This window comes from Triticum aestivum, chromosome 4D (assembly GCF_018294505.1).
Source record: "Triticum aestivum cultivar Chinese Spring chromosome 4D, IWGSC CS RefSeq v2.1, whole genome shotgun sequence".
Lineage (NCBI taxonomy): Eukaryota > Viridiplantae > Streptophyta > Magnoliopsida > Poales > Poaceae > Triticum > Triticum aestivum.
In genome coordinates this window covers 131,323,091-131,348,335 of record NC_057805.1, presented here as the reverse complement: position 1 = coordinate 131,348,335, position 25,245 = coordinate 131,323,091, and the positions used below count along the sequence as shown (strand labels likewise).

Sequence of the window (25,245 nt, the reverse complement as noted above, 5' to 3'; positions counted from 1 at the left end):
TTTCATTTTGTGCCTTTTTCTCATTTATGTTTTCATTTTTCTTCTTTAAATAAATTCGGGATTTCAAAAAATTCCAAATTTTGAAAAATTTGCTAGTTTTCATCCCCCCTCCTGAGAAATCGTAAAATGTTCATGAATCCAAAAAATGTTCGGGAAATCATAAAATGTTCGTGACTTTAAAAAACTTGTTCGCATATTATAAAAACAATCACGATTTTGGAAAAAATGTTCACAAAATAATAAATGTTCATGATTTAAAAAAAGATCGTACAAAGCATATTCGGGTATTTGACAAATGTCCATGAAATTTTAGAAAATGATCATAAATATTCAAAAAAATCCGTAAAATAACCGACAGAACAAACCGTTGCTTACATAGAGGTTTTTCTAAGGCGTTTGGAGAGGTCATTTTATGATTTTATTTAGTCCACCGTGCGTCGGGTAAAAAAAGGTTTCCGTCTTCTGTACATCGCCGAGGCCTAAAAAATTTGAGACAACTTCCTATGAGTTAGTTTTTGTAAGCTATATGGAAATTATTAAATGTCTAATTTGCCTCCACGCATGTCTATGTTTATTCTGGTACCCTAGTTTTACTTGTCATGAAAAACACCGCGGCGCTAGATCAAGGTGAGACACATCATTCATCATTCTAGGCCAGGAAGGATCCATCAATGAAGTTTGCATAGCCAAAAAATATTTTGCATTGGTGCCTTAGGAAATCAAGTCACGATAAGACCATCACATTTTCAGTTTTTGAAATGACTTTTAAAAGGTCCCTTCTCTCGTCATAACATGATTCAGATGTTGTTTATGAAATGATATTTTAAAAGTCTGTATCACATCCTAGTGTATGCTTCAGAAATTTTTTCCTATCTCTTCCACATCTGCATAATCTGATTGTTTTCTCTCATTGCAACGCACGGACACATTTGCTAGTAGTACAAACACAAGAAGGCCCATGTCCCATCAAAGTTAGGCTAGTAGCATGACCTAAAAGAAAATTAGACTACTAGCCCAGTGCTAAGTAGTCATCCCTTAACGCGAGAAGACACAAGATCGAGTGAGGCCCCTGCTAGAATTCACTATATGACGCTGGTTGCGACTAAAGGAAAATCCTATATGACGCGTGTCGCGTCAAGTTATCGAGGATTCAAAAAGGCTTTACGAGCGAGCGACAAGATCTGGGTCGTCGTCTAAATCTTTATAGCAATCCCGGTATTCACAACCTTAAGTTTCCAGCCGTTTTTTCCGGTTTTGGGAACCTTCTAGGAGGTTAAGGTAAAATTTTCCCCTTTTCTTGTCTTTGTTTCTTTCTCGTTTCTTCTTTTTCCTCTATCTTTTTTTTCCATTGCAATTTTGTTTTTTATTTTGTTCTTTTCATTTTCTTTCCTTTTTCGTTTTCTTTTTTTAATTCTTCCATTTTTGAAAAAATTGCTCGGATTCTTCAAAATTGTTCACTAATTTCTAAAATTTTCCACATTTCCATAAATTGTTAATATTTCCAAAAACTGTTTACGTTATCGAATTTGGTTGGGAGTTTCCAAAAATATTCATGATTGAAAAAAATGTTTTTGTTACAAAAAAAGTCCCCGTTTTCACAAATTATTGGCATATTGTAAAAAAAGTCTGTGTTTTCAAATTGGTAATTTCAAAACATGTTCCCGTTTTCAAAAAATATCCCCGTTTCCAATAATTGTTCATGTGCAAAAAGGTTTGTGTTTTTGAAAATTGTTCAAAAACTTAAAAAATGTTCAAGTTCTGAAAAAAATTCACATATTTAAATTTGTTCTTGAGTTTAAAAAAAATTCAAGTTTGAAAAAAATGTTTATGTTTCAAAAAAAATCCTGTTTTCATAAATTGGTCACAAATTTCAAAAAATCTTCGGTTTTCAAATTGGTTTGGGAGTTTTGAAAATTGTTCTTGTTTTCTTAAACTAATCTTGTTTGAAAAAATTGTTCATGTTTACAAATTTTAATAATAGTTTAATAAATGTTCCAGGTTTAGAAAGTTAATCATACATTCAAAAATTTGTTCTGATTTTGAAAAATGTTCCTATTTTTAGAAAATGTTTGTTAACAAAATTTCAAAATAGTTCGTGTTTCATAAAATATTCATTAAAAAAACCTGATTTATTATAAACATGAACAGGAAAATGTTCGAATTTCCAAAATTGTTTACATGTTCAAATTTGTTTGGGACTTTCAAAAAATGCTCATGTTTGTAAAAAACATGTTTATGTTTCTAAAAAATATCCCCATTTTCTAATATTTTCACGGATTTAAGAAAATCTTCGTATTTTCATAGTTATTTTGGCATTTTCAAAAAACTATTCATTTTTCAAAACAAACTTTGTGTTTCCAAAAATTCTTCACGTTTCCTTTTTTTTATTAGATTCAGAAAGTGTTTCCATTCTGAAAAAGATATTCATATATTAAAAAAAGTGATTTGCTTAAAATATTTATGTTTTAAGAAATTAATTGATATTTTCAAAAAATAATTCAGTAAATTTGAATAGTCTTCGTGTTTCATAAAACATTCATTCTTTTGAAGAAAATACTTTTTTTATAAACATGAACAATTTTTGAAATGACTAACATTTTTCCAATAAAGCAAATAATTTCTGAAGTTTTTTAATTTTTTTTAAATACGAATAATGGTTGAAAAGCACAGCCTTTTTGAAATTGTGAACTTATTTCGAACGAAAATTACATACTTAAACCTTTTTTTGAAAATCCCAATCAGTTTTCTATTACAAACAACTTTTTTTTTAAAATGAACATTTTCTAAAAAGAACTTTGTCGAGAAAATAGATAACGAGAAAGAAAATGTTTGGATCCTATAATATATTTTGTTCATATATGCTTGCGCTGCTATGTAATCACGGATGCTGATTGTGCCTACTGGGTAGCAGACACGCTCCCCAGCCAGAGGTCCTGTGTTCTATCTTGGGTAAGATGCGAGGTTTTTGTGGATTTTTATACTACTAGTAGATGTGCACGTGCAATGCATGTGTTGAGAAAGTTAATCATAACAATGCGATGATTCAGATAATGTAACGATACACATAGTTAATCCACGTTGCTAATTACAGATAGAAGAGAAGGTGTTGTATTTGAACCTGAATTGCTACTGAGATATATATGGCTTGGATTTAGCTCTATGGACCCCGATAAAAGACAGATAGTGTAATTCTATCTCATCACGAGCACCTTCTCTTTCACCATGTCAGATCACACAACTCTATTTCTTCAAAACCCATAGTAAGACGTGTAGAACAAAGGTCTTCAAGATAGAGCAAACAAAGGACTTAAAGTTGCAAGAAAAAACTCTAGAACACACAGGCAACTCTGGTTCTTCAAAACGTGCCAAGCTTCTATGGTTACAATTGAGAGCGACTATTTCAGGCTCGAAAAGATTTTTTTTCTTCAGTCAGTTTTCCCTCCGCCCTCCCATATTATGCATCCAACGGACTGTAACCTTCTTCCTGGCACACGAACGCCCGCACTGCAGCCTCGCCGCCCTGGTCTGCCCGAGTTGCCGTTGCTGCCACCGGTCATCCCTCTAACCCACCTCCACCCAAACCCCACAACCCGCTGCATGTCCTCCGCTGACGACGCTGGGACAAGTTGCGTCGTCCCTGCCTCCATCCAGGTCCTAGATCTTCATCTTGGAGACGCCACCACAAGTAGTGTCGTCCCCGCCTCCGTCCAGGTCCTAGCTCAGCATCTTGGAATCGTTGTGGCAGGCAGTGTCGCCTCCATCTCAGCCTTAGCTCCATCTTACCTACTTCTCAAGCACATATCGACAAGCTGAAGGCTCAAAATTCCAGTCACCTGAAAGCAGCCAGTAGGCATTTGGACTTCACGTTTATAAGAGAGAGAATTAGGAGTACATATCGACTGATCGTTACTCTCGATGGTGAGCATGTTATTGATTGTGAACCCATATTAGGCTATTACACAGAGGAATGAAAAAAATCACGGAAAACCGAACTATTATGCAATACTTACCTTATCTAACAAAGATATAGAGAGATTGTAGAAAGGGATAGGACAGTTATTTTTGCAAGAGACTTGTTGTAAATTCCTTAACTTAAAAAACAAAAAAGGGTGGTCAACATTCTGGTGCAGACTTCACGATCCCGACTGATTCCGTTATAGCAACATGATATTCCAAATTTTATCATGATCTCACATATGAGCACAAAAATTAAAATAATCTACTCAAATATCCTAGCTCTAGGTAATACTAAGGTTACATTTTTTATCCTACCAAAATTACATAAACCCTTCCTTTCTAAAAAGATTTAGCATCAGGACATGCGTGCGGTCCCCTTTTAAGATATTAATGTAAATCAATTGATTAACCAGCAATACTCCTATTCTTGGAAATTATAGAAATTATAGAAGTTTATTGGATTTCGGAATTGATTTATCTAGTAAATTAAGATCAGTTCCAAATATACTTCCTCCGTTCCTAAATATAAGTCTTTTTAGAGATTCTACTATAAACTACATACGGATGTATGTAGACATGTTTTAGAGTGTAAATTCACTCATTTTGCTCCATATGTAGTCCCTTCTTGGAATCCCTAGAAAGACTTATATTTAGGAACGGAGGGAGTATAATTCAAGCAAAACATGATTTCACCACAACCATAGTAATTAGAGCAGAAGTTCCTATCCAATCTATCACCCCTATACATACCACAAACTTCATTCAAAATACATACTGCCGAGTGCCGACTCAAAACCATCCAATACTCCTAGTCTTATACAGACTGCACACACTCGTAAACCAAACCCTCATTAAAACAATACATCAACCAGCTATACACCCAAATGTATGTACATATATTTGTACCAGCAATCTGTTGCTAGGTGGTACATATATTTTGGTCCAGTGATGCTCAAGACAGATCAGTGATTGCCCCCATCCTGAAGGAAGTGAACCAACTAAGTAGAGTTTATTCTAGTTTTCAATTTAGGCTTGTGCACAGACCAGCTAATGTTGCTGCTCACCTGTGTGCAAAAAACGATTCGCCTGAGCGGCAAAGGTGTGCTTGGATAAATATGAATTATGGCTTCGTTTTCAGCCTTCAGCTTGACTATAACTCTACTTATTCAGTCCGGAAAAGCTCCCGATTCCCCAAAAAAAGTGCACGTGCATGAAACAAGGATCTAGCAAAAAACACTTAAATACAGTCAATTCTGAAAAAAAGAATAAAAGTATGCAGAAGGAGCAACACATCTCTGTTTATAAGAAGTACACAAACCACATATTTCATATTCAGGAAAGGAAACCAAGATATAAACAAGAAAAAGAAAACATAGGATCCATAAACGTAAGATTCTGTAAATTGATGAGGCAGCACTAACCTCATCAAAACTTTTCCCATCATGAATAGCCCGTTCGTGTCTCTCTTCATTGAGCCGTTTAAAGAGTTGTTCTTCTATATGATCGCTAAGCATGGCCCTTGGCAGATCTTTAGCCCCAAGAACAGAATTTTGTGGCAAAGGCATACGTAAGCCATGCTCGATCTCCCAAACACAGCATTTAGGGCAAGTATAGTATGCATTTCATTTTATCCAAGCAACACAAGGACAACAATAAATTGGTGGAGGCTAAAAAAGAGGTTCTCTACTTTGCAAAGCTTGCATATGTAATCATTTTCAGTGTATTCAATCACTTGATACTTTAGAACTTTAGCATTGCTCTGTCAAATGATGGAACATAATAAATAGTTTACACTTTGTAGTGCAATAAGCATATAACTGTTTAATATGCTTACACTATGAACAATTGTAATACCAGTGAAACACGTACATAGCTATGAACATGGATCGATCATTATTGTCATAAATGAAACTTATATAAGAAAATTGCAAACAGAACTTCTTGATAGAACATGAAATAGATCATTGTAGACTCATGCTTCATAGCTATGAAGCACCGGCGTTACGGATACGGCGATAAGGAAATGGGGATACGGTAATTTCAAGAAACAATAATACGGCGGTATGGTGGGTATATATAAATAATTAATAAAATGGTACGTAAAGAAGAACAAATAATCTATGTGCGAGATGACATGAGATCAAAATACTGCCCATTTCGTTGCCTTCATGCCTCTTTTTATATCATCAATGACTGAATGACCATTAATTTCCTAGATCCTCATAATTGAATGTTGTGTATCTCTGGACTCACTCCTTGGCCAGCACAGCAACAACATCAGGAGGACAGCAGCAGTAAGCAACAACATCAACAGGTCAGCAGCAGCAACAACAATGTCAGTATAAAACAAAGCATAGCTGCATACAAGATGCAAGCATTATACAAATATATACAGCAAAGCAGCAGCAGCTGCAGCAGGCCAGCAGGGACAAGCACCCAGTGACAAGCCAACAAGCATGCAGCGTCAAGCACATACAGCACACACACGCAGCCGGCAAGGCGGGAGGACGGAGGCATGGCCAGGCCGGACTTGGCTAAGTCCCTGTGCAAGATAACAAAGTGAGGCCCTTTGCCGGTTCAAGTGCCTATATTTGTCCTAAATTTTCTTCAATGACTTCCTTTTGAGAATTTATAAACTCACGTGTTAATCTTCTCTTTCTTTGGTTTTTCATGTTACAAATACTTTTGGGATGACATCTTAAAACACAAAGGCATGAAACTTGAAAAATCAAACCTGGAGGAGGGAGAGCGACCATGGCACAACACCACATAGGCATGAAAGAAATCTAGCACCGAACGCTTGCCGATGGAGTAGTACTGCTATACAGGTCTTCTCTGAAATTAGTAGTACTGATTACTGACCCTGATTGATGTAACATGTATTGACCTTGATTGCCGGAATTAGTAGATAATGGAGTAGAGTAACCTTCTCTTGCTCTCTCAAGTGGAGCATATGGAGAATTAGTACAGCCCAAAAAGAAGTAAAGCACAAATTAGATCGGTACAAAGCAAAGCAACCTGCTCCGCTTATAGAGGAGGATCTTTTACTGACCAATGCAAATTAGAGAGTGAATCATAGGGATCAACAAATCACTGATGGCTCGGTGATTGCTCGCACCGGCTGCACATGCCCAGGCCAGGGCCTAACCGGAGGAGAGCAGTTACCTTGCCGGCGACGGTGCGGATTTCAAACCGGCAGGGGGAAGAGGGATCCGCGCCGCCGCGCCGCGGGCTCGCGCGTGGCCTCGTTCCCCGGCGACTGCCACACATGCGCCCACTTCGTCCTTTGGGAGGAGACCGGTGCGGCCGGAGAGGCGAGGGGGAGCGGGCGCCGCCGCGCCGCGGGCTTGCGCGCGGCCTCCATGGCCGACCCAAAAGAGCTCGACCACGCCTCCCCTTGTCTCCCGGCGGTGGCCGCACTCCTTACCGGCTCCGGCTTCCAGTGCACGCCGCTCCGGGCCGCTCTGGAGGTTGTCGCGGGGAGAGTGCCCGGGAGGTTGTCGCGGGGCAGTTCGGCTGAGGATTGGGGGTTGCGTCATTGTGGGAGAAGGGAGGAGGCGGCGCTGTTTTCCTCGATCTGGGGAGAGAAAGAAGGATCGGGGAGGCACGATTCAGTTGGAATCGGCCTGAAAATTAGGGAGCTGCCAGCGGAATCAAGGGCGCGATTGTTTCCCTCGTGCGGGCGTGGGAACGGCAGAGTTTTCGTTCGCCCTGTGAACATGTTCTCTTGTTTAATAGTAGTGTAGATAGTATGACTATGCTACGGGGTCAGCCCTGTCCGTTGGTTATCTGTGTGTAGCCCCGACAAATTGACATAATAAGCGTCATATAGGAGCTCCAGCGACTAAATGTGGCTGAAATGCACACACAAGATGGGCCATCTTTTTTCGTTCCATTTAGATTTTCCCTTTTATGGTTTATTTTCTATTTTTTCAAAAACTGTTCGGGAAATTCAAAATATTGTATGGAATTTCAGAAAATGTTTCCGATTTTTTTCATAAATTCAAAAACTGCTTAGGAATTTGAATTTTTTTCGTGTTTTCAAAAGTATTATTAACTTAAAAAAATGCTTTTAAAAAATCACAAATTTAAAGCTTGTTCAAGAATTTGAAAAATTGTTCACGGTTTCAAAATTTGTTTTGAATTTAAAAATGTCCCTGTTTATAAATTTGCTCATGAAATAAAAAAAGTGTAGAAATTTCAAAAAATGTTCGCGGTTCCAAAAGTTATTCCCCAATTTAGGAAAAAGCTTTCATTAATCTATTTTTCTTAACATGCAAGTATGTTACCTCATTAAATAACATGGATGGAAAAAGGTCCACCTCAACATACAACCATGCAGAAAAAGTCGTAACTCAACATGTAAACATGCATAAGAATTTCCATCCTATTATGTAATTTATCTTTAATATATTTTACAATTATACAATAGTCATACACGAGGCCCTTTTCTTCTATAACGAGTGTAGAGAATTACAATACAGACCATAGACACAATCAAATTGGTCGAATAACTAACGTATAATATTACTGAAGATACCTTCATAAAAAATAATGTCTACATAATCATCCATGCGGGTTTCTCTCATGCTCAGCCGTCGCAAAAACCTAAAACAACATACATTCCAGAGTAGATATCTCTACAAAATGCGGGTAAAGAACCAAGATCCAGTCGTGGCCTAATCGACTGGGCCACTAAAACAATTGCAATGGCTGCATAGATTTGTTTCCATATATGTATCCATCCCTATGTGGAATGAGATACTGACCAAGATATGTGGTGGCTAAAAAAGGATAGGAAGAGATTACAAATCACTTGAAGAACAGAGGAAATATAAAGTCCAGATAAATGCAACTCAAATTCATGCATCAAAGTAGCTGGAAGCAGTAGGAAAGCGGGACAAATCTCACCAGGTTTAGATACACATGGCGTGGAGGAATTCGCCTATAACCGAACAAAGCTGCCGAGGAAGAAGAAGAGATAGGTCGTTCGATATCCGGCTGCTTCATATTTTGCTCCAAGCAGGCCAGCCCAACACAGTGCTTCGTGGGCCGGACTAACTACCACAACCACACTTGCCTGGATGGGGAGGCCATAATTCGGTTTATTGTGATGCCTCTCGCCGGTGCCACCAAACTAGGGAAGGTTATGCCCTTGCTCTGCCCTGGCCCGATAGGCAGCCATAACCTTGTGTGCCCGAAGTTGTATGGTGCCATTGTCCCCATTTGGGACCGTTTGTTTTAGTTTTGCCATGACCGTCGCCACCACAAAAGTGGCGGATGTCAAGAGTTGGCATAGGGGTCACCCAGGACATAGCCCAAAGGGGAGAGGGGCACGTCGGCAAGATTTTTCATCATCTTCTTCTTATTTCAACTTCGATGATGTCTAGAAATGCAAAAGGCAGCCAAAAGCATGACCAATCAACTACTTCTGCCCTAGCAAAAGACATTCAAGTGACTCTGGTGCAACAGCGGGAACTCGCGAGCCTTGGCCTTGGTGGTGTACCGGGTGGTGGTCCTGTGATTACTCATACGGTAGCGTCGCATCCCGTGGCTCTCACATCGGTGCAGGCCACAGGCGGCTTGGCAGGGTGTCGGGGCTCATCATCGGTGCACCGGTAGCCAGCGGGTCAGGTGGCGTTGCAACCGTCGTCTCCGACACTGACGGTAGTGAAGCAACCAGTTGCTTCAATCATGATGCAAGACAGCCACGACACGGCAGGGCAACGAGACAGGGCTTCGAAGCACCTGCCACCGGCTGCACCGTTGCAGGTGGCCGCCCGGCTACCTGCTCTGGACGAGCTGGGAAGGCTGGCCCCTGCTGGACGTAGTGCCGAGGGGCCACCCAAGGGTGTACAGCCATGCATGCATGCAATAACTGTGTGTGTTGCTGTTCGGCCGGCCCCGGGCATACAAACATGCATGCATGCATACACAGGCTGGACGTGCTGCTATACGGCCCGCCTCGGATGTATAGCCATGCATGCATGCACCCGTGTCTGCTCTTAGACTACCCACAGTGGGAGTAACATAGGTAGTAACATCACACATATCTAGATAAAATAGATGACATGGCAAGCAATAAATGAAGAAAGAGAGGAAAGTGGTAACATAGCTAATAACTAGTAGTATGAGTAACATCACACATATCAAGGCAAGATGAGTCTATAGCCTAATAAATGAAGTGTTAAATGTTACCACACATATGTTACTCCCCACTATAGAGGTAGTAACATAGACTAGTAACATATGCATGTTACTAGGCCTCGGGTGACAACGGACGTGTCCGCCAAGGCCATGCAAACTCCTTCTGCCTCGAATGCAACGGCAGATGAGTCTATGATGTTGGAAACCCTTCAGCCACAGGTGGAGCCGGCCACGTCCATTCCTACCGCATTCACTGGTATGACTGGTCCGGTCTCTGACAAACTCCAAACAGTGACCTCGTCGCTTGAGCCTGCGGTTGAGACTGTCGGGGAGGAGGTTGCTACTCCACCATTATCCCCTCCACCGGCACTAGAGCAGGCGCCACGACCTCCGATGGAGACGACACCTACACGACGGAGTAGTCGGCATACGATTGCCGATGACGGTTCTATGGACATAGATGAGGACTCCATGGTAAAGGCTATGCGGCGTAAGGCAGCGCAGAACCTCGACAACCGAGGTATTATGTCGTCACCCTAATCCTTTTTAGCCTTTTCTACTACTGCCATCTTTTCTAAGTTAAATAATGTGGGTGTTAGTCTTGGAAAGAATGAGAAGGATATTTCTATTTCGACTAGCACTTTGAAACATTTGGAATATGACCGATTAAAAGTTACTCCACGTGTTTCTAGCAAGTCTTATTATGCCTCTCATACTGACGAGGAGGAGCTGCATGCCACATCAGATGGTCAGCTACTCTCTCATTTAGTAGGAGCGGTTTCGGACATGGGTCTAGATGAACCCGAGCTTAGTTCATTGATTACAACATCTGGACGTAAATCAAAGACCGCCCGCTCGGAAAAAGATAGTAAGACCCATAAGAGGGCAAAGTGTTCTAAATCTCCTATTGTTTCCTCATGAATGGAATATTTTTTAATAGCAGAGGTCTTCGTGACTTGGCTAAACATGTATTCGTTGCGGAATGTAATAGGGAACGCAATTTAGACTTTTTGGCTATCTCTGAAACGGGAAGACGTGATTTCTCAGTGAGTCTACTTAACCTTCTTTCAGGCGGGATGGCGGGATGGGCTTTATTTGGGTTTCACAACCGCCTAGAGGTCGTTCTGGGGGCATTTTACTTGGCATAAATACAAACACTATGGATGTTTTGGCTAGTTCGGATGGTGAGTTTCACGTTAAACTCCATATTCGCAACAAAGTCAACAACTTCACATGGACCCTCGTCGCCGTGTATGCGGCAGCCCAGGATGAGTTCAAGGCCGGATTTCTCCGTGAATTGGTTAATCTGGCGAAAGATAATCTGAAGGAAATATGCCCTAGAGGAAATAATAAAGTTATTATTTATTTCCTTATTTCATGATAAATGTTTATTATTCATGCTAGAATTGTATTAACCAGAAACATGATACATGTGTGAATACATAGACAAATAGAGTGTCACTAGTATGCCTCTACTTGACTAGCTCGTTGATCAAAGATGGTTATGTTTCCTAGCCATAGACATGAGTTGTCATTTGATTAGGAGAATGATGTGATTGACTTGACCCATTCCGTTAGCTTAGCACTTGATCGTTTAGTATCTTGCTATTGCTTTCTTCATGACTTATACATGTTCCTATGACTATGAGATTATGCAACTCCCGTTTACCAGAGGAACACTTTGTGTGCTACCAAATGTCACAACGTAATTGGGTGATTATAAAGGTGCTCTACAGGTGTCTCCGAAGGTACTTGTTGAGTTCGCGTATTTCGAGATTAGGATTTGTCACTCCGATTGTCGGAGAGGTATCTCTGGGCCCACTCGGTAATACACATCACTATAATCCTTGCAAGCATTGTAACTAATGAGTTAGTTGCGGGATGATGTATTACGGAACGAGTAAAGAGACTTGCCGGTAACGAGATTGAACTAGGTATTGAGATACCGACAATCGAACCTCGGGCAAGTAACATACCGATGACAAAGGGAACAACGTATGTTGTTATGCGGTTTGACTGATAAAGATCTTCGTAGAATATGTGGGAGCCAATATGAGCATCCAGGTTCCGCTATTGGTTATTGACCGGAGACGTGTCTCGGTCATGTCTACATAGTTCTCGAACCCGTAGGGTCCGCACGCTTAAAGTTCGGTGATGATCGGTATTATGAGTTTTTGTGTTTTGATGTACCGAAGGTAGTTCGAAGTCCCGGATATGATCACGGACATGACGAGGAGTCTCGAAATGTTCGAGACGTAAAAAACGATATATGGGACGACTATATTCGGACACCGGAAGTGTTCCGGGTGATTTCGGAGAAAATCGGAGTGTCGGAGGGGTTACCGGAACCCCCCGGGGAAGTATTGGGCCTTAGTGGGCCTGAGGGGAGAGAGAGGGAAGAAGCCCAGGAGGTGGTGCGCCCCCTCCCATGAGGAGTCCGAATTGGACTAGGGGTGGGGGCGCGACCCCTCTTTCCCTCTCCCTCTCTTTCCTTCCCCCTTTCCTCTTCCTAGTTGGACTAGGAAAGGGGAGTCCTACTCCTACTAGGAGGAGGACGCCCCCTCCTTGGCGCGCCCCAAGGGTCGGCCGGCCTCCCCCCTTGCTCCTTTATATGCGGGGGCAGGGGCACCTCTAGACACACAAGTTGATCTGTTGATCCCTCCCAGCCGTGTGCGGTGCCCCCCCTCCACCATATTCCACCTCGGTCATATCGTAGCGGTGCTTAGGCGAAGCCCTGCATCGGTAGCAACATCATCACCGTCATCACGCCGTCGTGCTGACGGAACTCTCCTATGAAGCTCTGCTGGATCGAAGTTCGCGGGACGTCATCGAGCTGAACGTGTGCTGAACTCGGAGGTGCCGTACGTTCGGTACTTGGATCGGTCGGATCGTGAAGACGTACGACTATATCAACCGCGTTGTGCTAACGCTTCCGCTTTCGGTCTACGAGGGTACGTGGACATACTCTCCCCTCTCGTTGCTATGCATCACCATGATCCTGCGTGTGTGTAGGATTTTTTTTGAAATTACTACGTTCCCCAACAGTGGTATCCGAGCCAGGTTTTATGCGTAGATGTTATATGCACGAGTAGATCACAAGTGAGTTGTGGGCGATACAAGTCATAATGCTTACCAGCATGTCATACTTTGGTTCGCCGGTATTGTTGGATGAAGCGGCCCGGACCGACATTACGCGTACGCTTAAGCGAGACTGGTTCTACTGACTTACTTTGCACACAGGTGGCTGGCGGGTGTCAGTTTCTCCAACTTTAGTTGAACCGAGTGTGGTTACGCCCGGTCCTTGAGAAATTTAAAACAACACTAACTTGACGAACTATCATTGTGGTTTTGATGCGTAGGTAAGAACGGTTCTTGCTCAGCCCATAGCAGCCACGTAAAACTTGCAACAACAAAGTAAAGGACGTCTAACTTGTTTTTGCAGGGCATGTTGTGATGTGATATGGTCAAGACATGATGCTATATTTTATTGTATGAGATGATCATGTTTTGTAACCAAGTTATCGGCAACTGGCAGGAGCCATATGGTTGTCGCTTTATTGTATGCAATGCAATCGCACTGTAATGCTTTACTTTATCACTAAGCGATAGCGATAGTCGTAGAAGCAATAATTGGCGAGACAACAACGATGCTACGATGGAGATCAAGGTGTCGCGCCGGTGACGATGGTGATCATGACGGTGTTTCGGAGATGGAGATCACAAGCACAAGATGATGATGGCCATATCATATCACTTATATTGATTGCATGTGATGTTTATCTTTTATGCATCTTATTTTGCTTAGGTCGACGGTAGCATTATAAGATGATCTCTCACTAAATTTCAAGGTATAAGTGTTCTCCCTGAGTATGCACCATTGCGAAAGTTCTTCGTGCTGAGACACCACGTGATGATCGGGTGTGATAAGCTCTACATTCAAATACAACGGGGGCAAGACAGTTTTGCACACGCGGAATACTCAGGTTAAACTTGACGAGCCTAGCATATGCAGATATGGCCTCGGAACACTGAGACCGAAAGGTCGAGCGTGAATCATATAGTAGATATGATCAACATAGTGATGTTCACCATTGAAAACTACTCCATCTCACGTGATGATCGGACATGGTTTAGTTGATATGGATCACGTGATCACTTAGATGATTAGAGGGATGTCTATCTAAGTGGGAGTTCTTAAGTAATATGATTAATTGAACTTTAAATTTATCATGAACTTAGTCCTGGTAGTATTAGCATATCTATGTTGTAGATCAATAGCGCGCGTTTAGCTCCCCTGTTTCTTTTTTGATATGTTCCTAGAGAAAACTAAGTTGAAAGATGTTAGTAGCAATGATGCGGATTGGATCCGTGATCTGAGGATTATCCTCATTGCTGCACAGAAGAATTATGTCCTTGATGCACCGATAGGTGACAGACCTATTGCAGGAGCATATGCAGACGTTATGAACGTTTGGCAAAGCTCGGTATGATGACTACTTGATAGTTTAGTGCACCATGCTTTCCGGCTTAGGATCGGGGCTTCAAAGACGTTTTTTAAACGCCACGGAGCATATGAGATGTTCCAAGAGTTGAAATTAGTATTTCAGACTCATGCCCATGTCGAAAGGTATGAGACCTTTGACAAGTACTTTGCCTACAAGATGGAGGAGAATTGCTCAGCTAGTGAGCATGTGCTCAGAATGTCTGAGTACTACAATCACTTGAATCAAGTGGGAGTTAATTTTCCAGATAAGATAGTGATTGACAGAGTTCTCTAGTCACTATCACCAAGTTACTAGAACTTCGTGATGAACTATAATATGCAAGGGATAACGGAAACGATTCCCAAGCTCTTCGTGATGCTAAAATCGACGAAGGTAGAAATCAAGAAAAGTATCAAGTGTTGATGGTTGACAAAACCACTAGTTTCAAGAAAAGGGCAAAGGGAAGAAGGGGAACTTCAAGAAGAATGGCACGCAAGTTGCTGCTCAAGTGAAGAAACCCAAGTCTGGACCTAAGCCTGAGACTGAGTGCTTCTACTACAAAGGGACTGGTCACTCGAAGCGGAACTGCCCCAAGTATTTGGCAGATAAGAAGGATGGAAAAGTGAACATAGGTATATTGGATATACATGTTATTGATGTGTACTTTACTAGTGTTTATAGCAACCCCTCAGTATTTGATACTGGTTCAGTTGCTAAGAGTAGTAACTCGAAACGGGAGTTGCAGAATGAACAGAAACTAGTTAAGGGCGAGGTGACGATGTGTGTTGGAAATAGTTCCAAGATTGATATGATCATCCTCGCACACTCCCTGTACTTTCGGGATTAGTGTTGAACCTAAATAAGTGTTATTTGGTGTTTGCGTTGAGCATGAATATGATTTGATCATGTTTATTGCAATATGTTTATTCATTTAAAATCAGAGAATAATTGTTATTCTGTTTACATGAATAAAACCTTCAATGGTCATACACCCAATGAAAATAGTTTGTTGGATCTTGATCGTAGTGATACACATATTCATAATATTGAAGCCAAAAGATGCAAAGTTAATAATGATAGTGCAACTTATTTGTGACACTGCCGTTTAGGTCATATTGGTATAAAACGCATGGAGAAACTCCATGCTGATGGGCTTTTGGAATCACTTGATTATGAATCACTTGATGCTTGCGAACCATGCCTCATGGGAAAGATGACTAAGACTCCGTTCTCCGGAACAATGGAGCAAATAACAAATTTGTTGGAAATAATACATACTGATGTATACGGTCCGATGAGTGTTGAGGCTCGCGGCAGGTATCGTTATTTTCTGACCTTCACAGATGATTTGAGCAGATATGGGTATATCTACTTGATGAAACATAAGTCTGAAACATTTGAAAAGTTCAAAGGATTTCAGAGTGAAGTGGAAAATCTTCGTGACAAGAAAATAAAGTTTCTACGATCTGATCGCAGAGACGAATATTTGAGTTACGAGTTTGGTTTTCAATTAAAACAATGTGGAATAGTTTCACAAATTCGTGCCACCTGGAACACCACAGCATAATGGTGTGTCCGAACGTCATAACCGTACTTTATTGGATATAGTGCAATCTATGATGTTTCTTACCGATTTACCACTATCGTTTTGGGGCTATGCATTAGAGACAATTGCATTCACGTTAAAAAGGGCACCATCTAAATCCGTTGAGACGACACCGTATGAACTATGGTTTAGCAAGAAACCTAAGCTATTGTTTCTTAAAGTTTAGGGTTGCGATGCTTATGTGAAAAGGTTTCATCCTGATAAGCTCAAACCCAAATCGGAGAAATGTGTCTTCATAGGATACCCAAAGGAGACAGTTGGGTACACCTTCTATCACAGATTCGAAGGCAAGATATTCATTGCTAAGAATGGATCCTTTCTAGAGAAAGAGTTTCTCTTGAAAGAAGTGAGTGGGAGGAAAGTATAAATTGATGAGGTAAATGTACCTGCTACCTTATTGGAAAGTAGTTCATCACAGAAATCTGTTTCTGTGACTCCTACACCAATTAGTGAGGAAGCTAATGATGATGTGTTGGGAATCGTAGCATAATTTAAAATTTTCCTACGCTCACCAAGATGCATCTATGGAGTCTACTAGCAACGAGGGGAAAGGAGTGGATCTACATACCCTTGTAGATCGCGAGCGGAAGCGTTCCAATGAACGTGGATGACGGAGTCGTACTCGCCGTGATCCAAATCACCGATGACCGAGTGCCGAACGGACGGCACCTCCGCGTTCAACACACGTACGGTGCAGCGACGTCTCCTCCTTTCTTGATCCAGCAAGGGGGGAGGAGAGGTTGATGGAGATCCAACAGCACGACGGCGTGGTGGTGGATGTAGCGGCTCTCTGGCAGGGCTTCGCCGAGCTTCTGCGCGCGAGAGAGAGGTGTTGCAGGGGAGGAGGGAGGCGCCAAAGGCTGTGGTGTGCTGCCCTCCCTCCCCCCCCTTTATATAGGCCCCCAAGGGGGGTGCGCAGCCCTTGGAGATGGGATCTCCAAGGGGGGGGGCGGCGGCCAAGGGGGGAAGGGGTTGCCTTGCCCCCCAAGGCAAGGGGAAACTCCCCCCCCTAGGGTTCCCAACCCTAGGCGCATGGGGGGGAGGCCCAAAGTGGCGCCCCAGCCCATTAGGGGCTGGTTCCCCTCCACTTTCAGCCCACGGGGCCCTCCGGGACAGGTGGCCCCACCCGGTGGACCCCCGGGACCCTTCCGGTGGTCCCGGTACAATACCGATAACCCCCGAAACTTTCCCGGTGGCCAAAACTGGACTTCCTATATATAATTCTTCACCTCCGGACCATTCCGGAACCTCTCGTGACGTCCGGGATCTCATCCGGGACTCCGAACAACTTTCGGGTTTCCGCATACATATATCTCTACAACCCTAGCGTCACCGGACCTTAAGTGTGTAGACCCTACGGGTTCGGGAGACATGCAGACATGATCGAGACGCCTCTCCGGTCAATAACCAACAGCGGGATCTGGATACCCATGTTGGCTCCCACATGTTCCACGATGATCTCATCGGATGAACCACGGTGTCGAGGATTCAATCAATCCGTATGCAATTCCCTTTGTCAATCGGTATGTTACTTGCCCGAGATTCGATCGTCGGTATCCCAATACCTTGTTCAATCTCGTTACCGGCAAGTCTCTTTACTCGTACCGCAATGCATGATCCCGTGACTAATGCCTTAGTCACATTGAGCTCATTATGATGATGCATTACCGAGTGGGCCCAGAGATACCTCTCCGTCACACGAAGTGACAAATCCCAGTCTCGATCCGTGCCAACCCAACAGACACTTTCGGAGATACCCGTAGTGCACCTTTATAGTCACCCAGTTACGTTGTGACGTTTGGCACACCCAAAGCACTCCTACGATATCCGGGAGTTGCACGATCTCATGGTCTAAGGAAAAGATACTTGACATTGGAAAAGCTCTAGCAAACGAAACTACACGATCTTTTATGCTATGCTTAGGATTGGGTCTTGTCCATCACATCATTCTCCTAATGATGTGATCCCGTTATCAATGACATCCAATGTCCATAGTCAGGAAACCATGACTATCTGTTGATCAACGAGCTAGTCAACTAGAGGCTTACTAGGGACACTTTGTGGTCTATGTATTCACACATGTATTACGATTTCCGGACAATACAATTATAGCATGAATAATAGACGATTATCATGAACAAAGAAATATAATAATAACCTTTTATTATTGCCTCTAGGGCATATTTCCAACATGATGATCATGTAACTTCAGATCAAGTTACTACCGAACCTCGTAGGTCAACCAGAGTAAGATCCGCACCAGAGTGGTACGGTAATCCTGTTCTGGAGGTCATGTTACTTGACCATGACGAACCTACGAACTATGAGGAAGCGATGATGAGCCCAGATTCCGCGAAATGGCTTGAGGCCATGAAATCTGAGATGGGATCCATGCATGAAAACAAAGTGTGGACTTTGGTTGACTTGCCCGATGATCGGCAAGCCATAGAAAATAAATGGATCTTCAAGAGGAAGACGGACGCTGATAGTAGTGTTACTGTCTACAAAGCTAGACTTGTCGAAAAAGGTTTTTGACAAAGTTCAAGGTGTTGACTACGATGAGATTTTCTCACTCGTAGCGATGCTTAAGTCTGTCCGAATCATGTTAGCAAATTGCCACATTTTATGAAATCTGGCAAATGGATGTCAAAACTACATTCCTTAATGGATTTCTTAAAGAAGAGTTGTATATGATGCAACCAGAAGGTTTTGTCGTTCCTAAAGGTGCTAACAAAATGTGTAAGCTCCAGCGATCCATCTATGGACTGGTGCAAGCATCTCGGAGTAGGAATATACGCTTTGATGAGTTGATCAAAGCATATAGTTTTATACAGACTTGCGGTGAAGCCTGTATTTACAAGAAAGTGAGTGGGAGCACTACAACATTTCTGATAAATATATGTGAATGACATATTTTTGATCGGAAATAATGTAGAATTTTCTGGAAAGCATAAAAGGAGTTTTTCAAACAAAGACCTCGGTGAAGCTGCTTACATATTGAGCATCAAGATCTATAGAGATAGATCAAGACGCTTGATAAGTTTTTTCAATGAGTACATACCTTGACAAGATTTTTAAATAGTTCAAAATCGAACAGTCGAAGAAAGAGTTCTTGCCTGTGTTACAAGGTGAGAAATTGAGTAAGACTCAAAGCTCGACCACAGCAGAAGATAGAAAAAGAATGAAAGTCATTCCCTATGCCTCAGCCATAGGTTCTATAAAGTATGTCATGCTGTGTACCAGATCTATTGTATACCCTACACTGAGTTTGGCAAGGGAGTAAAATAATGATCTATGAGTAGATCACTGGACATCGGTCAAAATTATCCTTAGTGGAATAAGGATATGTTTCTCGATTATGGAGGTGACAAAAGGTTCGTCGTAAAGGGTTACGTCGATGCAAGTTTTGACACTGATCCAGATGACTCTAAGTCTCAATCTGGATACATATTGAAAGTGGGAGCAATTAGCTAGAGTAGCTCCGTGCAGAGCATTGTTGACATAGAAATTTGAAAAATACATACGGATCTGAATGTTGCAGACCCGTTGACTAAACTTCTCTCACAAGCAAAACATGATCACACCTTAGTACTCTTTGGGTGTTAATCACATGGCGATGTGAACTAGATTACTGACTCTAGTAAATCCTTTGAGTGTTGGTCACATGATGATGTGAACTATGGGTGTTAATCACATGGTGATGTGAACTATTTGTGTTAAATCACATAGCGATGTGAACTAGATTATTGACTCTAGTGCAAGTGGGAGACTGAAGGAAATATGCCCTAGAGGCAATAATAAAGTTATTATTTATTTCCTTATTTCATGGTAAATGTTTATTATTCATGCTAGAATTGTATTAACCGGAAACATGATACATGTGTGAATACATAGACAAACGGAGTGTCACTAGTATGCCTCTACTTGACTAGCTCGTTGATCAAAGATGGTTATGTTTCCTAGCCATAGACATGAGTTGTCATTTGATTAACGAGATCACATCATTAGGAGAATGATGTGATTGACTTGACCCATTCCGTTAGCTTAGCACTTGATCATTTAGTATGTTGCTATTGCTTTCTTCACGGCTTATACATGTTCCTATGACTATGAGATTATGCAACTCCCGGTTACCAGAGGAACACTTTGTGTGCTACCAAATGTCACAACGTAACTGGGTGATTATAAAGGTGCTCTACAGGTGTCTCCGAAGGTACTTGTTGAGTTGGCGTATTTCGAGATTAGGATCTGTCACTCCGATTGTCGGAGAGGTATCTCTGGGCCCACTCGGTAATACACATCACTATAATCCTTGCAAGCATTGTAACTAATGAGTTAGTTGTGGGATGATGTATTACGGAATGAGTAAAGAGACTTACCGGTAACGAGATTGAACTAGGTGTTGAGATACCGACGATCGAACCTCGGGCAAGTAACATACCGATGACAAAGGGAACAACGTATGTTGTTATGCGGTTTGACCGATAAAGATCTTCATAGAATATGTGGGAGCCAATATGAGCATCCAGGTTCCGCTATTGGTTATTGACCGGAGACGTGTCTCGGTTATGTCTACATAGTTCTCGAACCCGTAGGGTCCGCACGCTTAAAGTTCGGTGACGATCGGTATTATGAGTTTTTGTGTTTTGATGTACCGAAGGTAGTTCGGAGTCCCGGATATGATCATGGACATGATGAGGAGTCTCGAAATGGTCAAGACGTAAAAAATGATATATTGGACGACTATATTCGGACACCGGAAGTGTTCCGGGTGATTTCGGAGAAAACCGGAGTGCTGGAGGGGTTACCGGAACCCCCGGGGAATTATTGGGCCTTAGTGGGCCTGAGGGGAGAGAGAGGACAGCAGCCCAGGAGGTGGCGCGCCCCCTCCCATGAGGAGTCCGAATTGGACTAGGGGAGGGGGGCGCGGCCCCTCTTTCCCTCTCCCTCTCCCTCTCTTTCCTTCCCCCTTTCCTCTTCCTAGTTGGACTAGGAAAGGGGAGTCCTACTCCTACTAGGAGGAGGACTCCCCCCTCCTTGGCGCGCCCCAAGGGCCGGCCAGCCTCCCCCCTTGCTCCTTTATATACGGGGGCAGGGGGCACCTCTAGACACACAAGTTGATCTGTTGATCTCTCCCAGCCGTGTGCGGTGCCCCCTCCACCATATTCCACCTCGGTCATATCGTAGCGGTGCTTAGGCGAAGCCCTGCGTCGGTAGAAACATCATCACCGTCATCACGCCGTCGTGTTGACGGAACTCTCCCGTGAAGCTCTGCTGGATTGGAGTTCGCGGGACGTCATCGAGCTGAACGTGTGCTGAACTCGGAGGTGCCGTACGTTCGGTACTTGGATCGGTCAGATCATGAAGACGTATGACTACATCAACCGCGTTGTGCTAATGCTTTCGGTCTACGAGGGTACGTGGACATGCTCTCCCCTCTCGTTGCTATGCATCACCATGATCCTGCGTGTGCGTACGAAATTTTTGAAATTACTACGTTCCCCAACATAATCCATATCCCATTCTTATAGGTGGGGATTTCAATTTGCTTCAATTTCCAAATGAGAAAAGCCGCGGTAGGTTTGATAACCATTGGCCTTTCCTTTTCAACGTTGTCATTTGATAGTCTAGATCTGCGAGAGGTGTCCATGATTGGAAGACAATTCACTTGGGCGAACAGTCTTCCGAAACCGACATATGAGAAACTAGATCGTGTTTTAATGGATACTGACTGGGAGTCTAAATTTCCTATGGTGTATGTTCATGCTCTACCTCGTATCGAGGCTATATCAGACCACACACCCATTCTCTCCTAACTACTGGATTGCCACGACCACAACATAGACACAAGTCCAAATTCGAACTTGGGTGGTTGCTTCGGGATGGCTTCCATGATATGGTCAAGGAGGTGTGGGATAAAATGGTGACCGGGCCTACCCCAATACATAGATTTGATAACAAAATACATGCATTACGTAAATTCCTTGGTGGTTGGGCTAGGCATACAGTAGGTTTCCTCAAAAAGGAGAAGCTTCGTATTTCATCTATCATTGATGAATTAGAAGCTTCGGCGGAGGTTAGACCCCTATCTGAGCATGAAATCGAGATCAAGAATCATTCTAATGCACAGATAGCTAACATGCTGCGTGAAGAGGAACTTAAATGGTACCAACATTGTAACTCTCAGTTTATCCTGAAAGGTGATTCGAATACTAGATACTTCCATGGAGTCGCCAATGGCAGACACAGGAAGAAAATTATTCATTCCCTACAACAGGACAAGGGCACGATTGAGGGGCATGAGCAACTTAAATCTTATATAACTAACTATTATAAAAATCTGTTCGGAGCCCCAGGGGAAGAAAACTTCTCGATGGATGAGTCCTGAACAGATGACATCCATCAGGTCTCTGATGAGGAAAACAGCCTTCTAACAGCCCCATACTTGGAGGAGGAAGTTAGAAAGGCAGTTTTCCTAGTGGGGCATAACAAAGCTCCGGGTCCGGATGGTTTCCTTGTTGAATTCTACCAGAACTTCTCGGAAGTCATCAAACCAGATCTCCTACTTTTGTTTAGCGACCTTCATGCTGGCCAACTTGAATTGTTTCGCTTAGACTTTGGTGAGATTAGTTTACTACCTAAGGTTAACGAGGCTTAAAGGATACAACAATATAGACATATTTGCCTCCTTAATGTTAGTTTTAAAATATTCACGAAGGTTGCGACTATAAGGCTAAATTCGGTTGCTGAACATGTGGTTCGACCTTCACAGACTGCTTTATGCAAGGCAGACACATCCTAGATGGAGTCATTATCCTTCATGAAACAGTCCATGAATTACACCGAAAAAAGATGAACGGGGTGGTACTCAAAATAGACTTTGAAAAAGCTTATGAAAAAGTCAAGTGGCCCTTTTTTCAACAGACTCTCAGAATGAAAGAATTTTCTACATAGTGGCTCGCCATGGTCCATAACTTCGTCTCTGGAGGTAGTGTTGCCATTAAGGTCAATGATGACGACGGACACTATTTCCAAACAAAGAAGGGATTGCGACAAGGTGACTCGGCATCGCCCATGCTATTTAATATAGTGGCGGATATGCTAGCGGTCATGATTGAGCGTGCCAAGGTTGATGGCCAAATTGATGGGGTAGTAAATCATCTAGTTGATGGTGATCTCTCTAAACTTGAATATGCCGACGATACGATTCTCTTCATGGATCATGACCTCGAGAAAGCGAGAAATATGAAACTGGTTTTATCAGCATTCGAGCAACTCTCGGGTCTCAAGATCAATTTTCATAAAAGTGAATTGTTTTGCTTTGGCGACGCTCAAAACGAGGCCAGCCTCTACACTCAATTGTTTGGATACGGGTTGGGCCAGTTTCCGATCACATATTTGAGAATACCGATACATTATCGGAGACTCACAAATGCTGAATGGAAACACGTCGAGGAGAGACTGCAAAAAAGACTTAACAGTTGGAAAGGTAAACTGATATCTCTAGGTGGAAGATTGGTCCTCATAAATTTAATACTAATTAATATGGTACTATATATGATTTCCTTCTTCCAGTTACCGAAAGGAGTCTTACATAGATTGGATTATTTCCGATCAAGATTCTTTTGGCAAGGAGATAGCGAGAGAAGGAAATATCGACTGGCTAAATGGAGTGTGGTTTGCCGTCCCAAAGACCAAGGCGGGTTGGGCATTCATGACCTTGAGGTTAAGAATAGGGCCCTCCTCGCTAAATGGTTGTTTAAATTACTGACAGAAGATGGTGTATGGCAAACCCTCCAAAGGAGGAAATATGTGGGTTCCAAGGCAGTATCCCAAGTATACTGGAAGCCTGGGGATTCCCATTTTTGGGCGGGTCTAATGGCTACGAAGAAATATTTCTTTGGCTATGGATCCTTCTCAATTAAGGACGACTCGGAAATTAGATTCTAGGAGGACAAGTGGCTAGGAAATACCACCCTCCGGGAACAATATCCAGCTCTATAGAACATTATGCGCCACAAGGGTGATACTATTGCCACGGTAATGGAGTCATTTCCGCCAAATGTGACATCAAGGGTCTACAACAAACAAGAAGTAAACATCAGCGGATTTACAACTTCACATATTCAAACCGGAAGAGATATGCATCATGTTGCAGGTGTAGCCAAACACTTGAAAGCGAACTTGATATAACTTTGCAGAGTTGAACAAAGTTGAAAGTATACAACTTCATACAAGATAAAGCAAGCCAAATTAGAGGGGAAAGGAGGGCAGCAACATGCACATGCAGCAAGACAGGGCATAATCTCATGTTGTTGCTCTTTGAAACAAAGAACAATTTTATATCAACTAAAACCGGTCATGCCTAAGAAAAGGACATGTGTCTAAGTGACACAAAAATAGTCTTTTTTTTCAAACACACACAAACAAATTGATACAAGCACTACCTTAAAGCCTCCTTTTTTTTCGAATTTACCTTAAGGCCTCCTTAACTGGTAAGTATTCTTTTTTTATGTATGGGGATCTAAATTCTTAACATGCGCTGCTTGCTCAACAAAAGATTACTGAAAATACAAATATTTTCAGCGCAACATAGTTTTCAATGGGACTTTGTGCTGCCAAATTTAAATTTGTGCATACATCTCATTGCAGAAACCAAGCCACCGTTCTTTTTTTATTAAAAGGCGTTAAATTTTGTTACCATACGTGCTTGCCCACAACTATATCAATTAAATTATGGATATCTTTTAATGTGAATATGGATTCAACGGGTATCTAACGCAACAGGTCCACTAGTAGTCAAAAAGGACCCCACAAAAGGACATGCATACAACTCTCTCTAGCTATGCTACTGTAGCTAGCGTGAGTTTGTTGCAAGAGAAGGCACTAGAAAAAGCTACCCGTACCCCCGATAGTTACTGCCCGTGGCTGCATAGATCTGCTAAAACTGGCAAGCTTAAGGTAGCTCCCAGCTGCATAGTTACTGCCCCCGTCCTATATATAAGCTAGGTGCAGCTTGCTCACCATAACAAGCCAGCGCATCTATCCACC

The 25,245-nt window shown here is 42.4% G+C and overlaps 1 long non-coding RNA gene across 1 annotated transcript; it reads right to left on the bottom strand.

Annotated features, from left to right (window-relative positions):
* Positions 1–3,215: 3,215 nt before the first annotated feature.
* Positions 3,216–7,707, bottom strand: LOC123096832 (uncharacterized). The gene is made up of 2 exons (XR_006446713.1): positions 5,379–7,707; positions 3,216–5,180 (listed from the first exon to the last, which is right to left on the bottom strand). It is a non-coding gene; the product is annotated as an uncharacterized lncRNA (long non-coding RNA).
* Between the last annotated feature and the right edge of the window lie 17,538 nt (positions 7,708–25,245).